Raw genomic sequence first — 6,000 nt, 5'->3', positions numbered from 1 at the left:
GATCATCCTGGACAGAATCTATCTATGTGGTTGCTAAGGGTCGACAACGACTTGACGGCACTTAATCAATCAATTAATCAATCACTAGTGAAACAGACTTGCAGTTGGCAAGCATTCCTCCTGTACCACGAAATGACCATGCACTCTCCCTTCACTCTTGCTAGTTGATGACCATAGCAGCTGCTTTGTTTACAGGATGTGATCGTGTTGCTGCCAAGAACCCTGAAAAATATGAATTCTATTTCTAACTAGTGTTTCAGGCCCGTTGTGATAACGGGCGCTAGTAGGGGAGAGTTCCCCCCCCGCCCCACTTCCTCTGGCCTCCCCCCCCCACGCCCTCCCAGCTGGCCGAGACTTCCTTACCCAAAGCAGCCCGCGACAGTCGGGCGATCAAAAATCCATTTTTTGCGAAGAAGAGAGGAGCTCCGGAACAGAGCTCCTCTCTGTGCTAAGCCAATGCCCAAACTGCTGCTATGGACGCAAAGGACGCAATAGGTGTCCTTTGCGCCCAAAGCACCACTTCGGGGAGAGACTTAGCACAGAGAGGAGCTCTGTTCGGGAGCTCCTCTCTTCTTCGCAAAAACAGCTTTTAGTTCGCCCGACTGTCGCGGGCTGCTTCGGGTAAGGAGGTCTCGGCCAGCTGGGAGGGCGGTTGGCGGCCATGGCGGCGGCCGCGGAGGCATTCTTCTGGGCCGTTTTGGCCCTTAATCATTTGCGGGGGGGGAGCGGGGAAGGAGTATGTGGGCAGCTGGGAGGGCGGGAGAGTGGGCGGTGGCGGTGGTGGTGGCCGGGCAGACTCTGGGGGCGGCGCTGCCGGTCCGGTCCGCCCCCGCCTCACATTCCCGGCCGGTCTCCCCGGACGGGCAAGGGCCCCAAGGACTTGCAGCCGCCTGGCTGCGGCGGCGGTGCCAGGCCTCGGCGGCGGCTCTGCCGCCACCTCGGCCGGCTTACCCCATCACCTCCTCCCCCCGCCCGGCTTCGGCGGCGCGGCTCCACCGCCGCCTTGGCCGCGCTGCGTCCTCTGGCCGAGGCGGCGGCTTTGCCGCCGCCTCGGCCAGTCTCCTCCTTCCCCGCATTCCCGGCTTCTTCGGGGCGGCCGCTTCTGGCCGCCCAAGATGGCCACCGGGTGCCGGCCCTCATGTCTCCCTTGCCCTGTTCTGCGCCTGCGCTTCGCGCAGGCGCAGAACAGGGCAGGGAGGCACGAACACACGCTTGGTGCCCGTCCACGGACGGACACCAAGCGTTTTATTAGAGAGGATAGAATTCTAAGAGAGGCATGAGATAGATCAGTGGCTCCCAACTTGGAGTTGTAGTTCAGTACTGGGGATGGTGGGCCACAGGGTTGTTGTGAGGAGAAACTTAAGTATGTTGTACACCGCTCTGGGCTCCTTGGAGGAAGAGCGGGTAGGGATGTGCATGGTCCAGACCAGTACCGAGGGGGGGTCTACCTTTAAGGGCGGGGGGGAGAACTTACCCCTCCTGCCGCTCCTCCCCCTCCGGTGCTGTAGTTTATAGCGAAGTTTTTTGGGTGGCAGTGAGGAACAGCGGCAGCGTGCGTGTGATGTAGGCGGTGCGCGCACGGCGGCAACAGGCGCATGCACGCCGCCACGCACACATGCGTGCTGCTATTACAAAGGCTTCCAGGTGACGACGGGGGCAGGGGCAGCAGCGAGGAACGCTGCCTCCCCAAAAACTTTGCTATAAACTACAGGGCTGGAGGGGGAAGAGCGGCGGGAGGGGTAAGTTCTACCCCCCGCCCTTAAAGGTAGACCCCCCCCTCGGTGCCGGACCGCTGGACCGGTCCGGCTCCGAACCGGTCCGGAGGCCTCCAACATGGCCTCCGGACTGGTCCGTGCACATCCCTAAGAGCGGGATATAAAATGTAAATAAATAAAACAAATTAACAGATTTTGATGCTTTCCCCAAAACCCCCATAGGATCACAAGCCAATCAGAAGCTAGTGACAGAAAACCAATCAGCAAGGGAAAAACAGGCCTCCCAAATGGTGCTTGAAACTTCAAAATGGCATGAGCCCCACCGCTTGTTAAGATCATTTGGAGAGGTTCGTCTACGGTTGCTGCCAACCCATCTGACAGCTACTCGGGAACAGGCCTTCTCCGTTGTAGCCCTTGGACTTTGGAATGAGCGCCCTGTTCAAATAAGAGCCTCTCCATCTCTGGCAGCTTTTTAAAAGGCACTGAAGACACATTTATTCACCCATGCTTTTAATTAGATTTATAATTTTAATATTTTTAATATTGGGTTTTTAATGTTTTAATGTTTTAAATAATTTTAATTGTTAATTGATTTAATGTTTCAAATGATTTTAATCGTAAACTGCCCAGAGATGCAAGTTTTGGGCAGTATAGAAATATTTAAATAAATAAATAAAATAAAATAAAATAAAATTTCAAACTGAAATGGAGTTGCTTTGTTCTGTGCTCAAAACAGGCCATTAAAAGGGTGTCTTGTTTCTAGCTCAAGACACTCGAAATGGGCCATTTCGAGTCAAAATACTTTGACATTGAAATGTTTTGTACATCCCTTTACACACACACACACACACGCACACACTTATTATTACAAATATTTAAATATCAGTTTTCAACAAAAGTTCTCAAAGCAGTTTACACAGAAAAAGATAAAAATATTATCCCCCCCCCCAAAGAGCTAACAATCTAAAACAAAACACTGGGTAGACACCAGCAACAGCCACTGTCCTATCCAGCAATGGTCAGCTAGGAAGAGTGGCTCCTCTTGCTAAATATAAAGAGGTTCATCACTTTGAAAAGTGCCTTAATTTTCACTTTCAGGAATATATATTACACAAATAGTTATATATTTATTACATTTATATTCCACACTTCCTCCAAGGAGCCCAGAGCAATGTAAATGGTTATGGTTTTCCTCACAACAATCCTGTGAGGTAGATTAGGCTGAGGGATACGTGGTTGGCCCAGTGTCATCCACTGAACTTCATGGCTGAATTGGGTTTTTGAATTCAGGTTTCCACAGTCCTAGTCCAACACTCTAACCACTACACTACGCTGCCTTTTAAATATATTTTAAATATATATGTAGAAACCCAGCTAAAAACACTGGGTTGTTATATTTAAAACAAGTTCTGGTAAGAGCTAATCTGCCTACTTTCCTTTCATTATGCCTACAACTGGACTAAATTTGGTCCAAATTGGTTAGGCAGTTCACAAATTAGCCCACTTGTGCCTCAAACATTCATGCGTCTGACATCTTGAATTGGGGTGGATGACATCATCACAAACTGTGCCATTGATTTGTTCCTACAACTGTACCAAATTTGATCCAAATCGGTTCACACTTGAACCTCGAACATCCATGCATCCGCCATCTTGAATTGTGATGTATGACACTATCACAAACTACTCCAATGCAGTGTCCCTTTATGTCACTCACTACAACTGCACCAAAATTTGGTCCAAATTGGTTAGGAGGTCCACAAGTTAGCCCACTTGTGCCCAATGTTCACATGTCTGCCACCTTGAATCAGCGTGGGTGACATCATTACAAACTATGCCCTTGAACCGGTGTTCGCTTTCATTCTTTTCATCGGTGTGTTTTGTTCTGGGCGTCAGTATCAAGGTAGTGTGTACACACATGCATTCAGTGAGACTTTCCTGATTTAACCTGAGCAGGATCTAAAATTGACTGAGCAGACATCAAAAAACCATGTCAGCGCATGCACAAACACATGCCTTAGAGGGAACATTGCCTTGAGCCGTTCCTCTACGTCCCTACGGCTGTAGCAAATTTGGTTCAAAACAGTTAGGCAGTTCATAAGTTAGCCCAGTTGCACCTCAAACCTTTATGCACCTGCTATCTTGAATGGGATGACATCATCACAAACTATGCAGTTGAGATGCCCCTATGTGTCCCTACAACTGTTCCAGATTTTGTTCAAATCAGTTACGTGGTTCACAAGTTAGCCCACTTGTGTCTCAAATGTTCATATGTCCGACATCTTGAATCAGGGTGTGTCATAACTCCTACTGGAGCGGGGGGGCGGGGGGCAGAGTTAACTGAGGTGAATCCTTGACTGAAAGGGATTCAAGTAGGCTGCCACCATCCACTTTATTTTAATGTGGGACAATCCACTCTTTCCACATAAGATTTTTGAGGAAAGTTAAAGTGGCAAAACTCTCCCTAGAAGTGCTAAGCAGTCCTAGGCCTCCAAAGACGTGTGACTAATGCAGACCTAAAATTAAGAGTACCACACTTCACCAACAAGGATTTATTATTAGATTAAAAGAAAAACAACAGTATGCAATAACAATGTCTTTTCATAAAGTGAACTGTAAGAGAGAGAGAGAGTTTTCATTAAACCAGGCAACTCAGATTCCAAGCAATACAGTAAAGAAAAATAAGTTCCTTCACGTGTCTAATTGAACTGATTCTGACTTATTACTCACAGGCTACAGCCTTCCCATTTCAACAATATTTATATTGTTCAGTACATATTTATATACTTCTTTTCAACAAAAGTTTCCAAAGCAGTTTACACAGAGAAATAATAAACAAACAAAGAAGATGGCTCCTTGTCCCCAAAGGGCTCACAAGCTAAAAAGATACATCAGATAGACACCAGCAACAACAGCCACTAGAGGAATGCTGTGCTGGGGTTGGATAGAGCCAGTTGCTCTCCCCCTGCTAAATAGGGGCATGCACGGTCCAGAATTCCCCCGGTCCGGCACGGGGGGGACTGTTACTTTAAGGGGGGGTGGTAGTACTCCCCCCCCCCCGCCGCTCTTCCCCCTCCCGCACTGGTCCTTTTAAAAATCTTCTTGGGGCAGCAGAGTTCTTCCCTGCCGCCCCTGCCCCCACCGTTGTCCTTCAAAGCCTTCCATGGAGTAGAGCTAGCGGCGCGCATGCGCCCTTCACGGTGCGCACACTCATTTCTGTCTTTGAAGGACAGCTTTGAAGGACAACAGCAGGGGCAGGGGCGGCAGGGAGGAACTCTGCCGCCCCAAGAAGATTTTTAAAAGGACCAGCGCCGGAGGGGGAAGAGCGGCGGGGGGGGGGGGAGTACTACCACCACCCCTTAAAGCTACATGCCCCTGCCCATCCGAACCGCCGGACTTCCGAACCGGTCCGGAGGTCTTTTACAGTGTGCCCAAACCGAACCATGCACACTACTACTGCTAAATAAAGAGAATCACCACATCTAAAAGGTGTCTCTTTGCCCGCTTAGCAGGGGTAAATTTTTTCAGCAGTTCACAGCCAGCTGCTTCCTCAGGGCACTCCTGGGACAGAATTAACCAACAGAACAAAGCTTTCTCCTCTCCAGTACATGGCTGTATCTGTACCCAGTTCTCTGGATCGGTCCTTCTATTTTGAATTTCACTGGCTTTTTTCCTTATTACGGAAGACACAGCCTCCCAGCAGTTGCTCTAAGTGAGGCCTAGTCCTCCCTCAAATCCTTCCCCATCACTACAAGGCAGATGACATCATTACAAATTAAGCTATTGAGGTGTCCCTCTGTGTCCCTACACTGTAGCAAATTTGGTTCAAATAGGACAGGCAGTTCACAAGTTAGCCCACTTGCACCTCAAACGTTCACGTGTCCGCCATCTTGGATCGGGGTAGATGACATCATCACAAACTATGCCACTGAAGCATCCCTACGTGTTCCTCTAGCTGCAGCAAGTTTGGCTCAAATTGGATAGTTCACAAGTTAGCCCCCACCTTTGCCTGAAACGTTTAGGGATCTGCCATCTTGAACTAGGGTGGATGACATCACCAACAACGCAGCTGAGGTGTCCCTATGTGTCCCTACAACTGTGCCAAATTTGGTTCATGTTGGTCCAGGCATTGCGAAGTTAATGGCCCCCTCCCCCGCCCTTGAAGTCCTACTCCCCAGCCAGCCCCTCTAGCCACCCCCGCCCGGTTCCATGCACATCCCTAACTTAAACTGGAGAGAGGAGGCAGTGAGTGCCCAGGGCCTTGTCGCCCAGTGGGCGCCAGGGT

Source organism: Hemicordylus capensis, chromosome 5, assembly GCF_027244095.1.
Source record: "Hemicordylus capensis ecotype Gifberg chromosome 5, rHemCap1.1.pri, whole genome shotgun sequence".
NCBI classification, from domain to species: Eukaryota; Metazoa; Chordata; class Lepidosauria; order Squamata; family Cordylidae; genus Hemicordylus; species Hemicordylus capensis.
Note: the sequence above shows the minus strand (reverse complement) of the source record.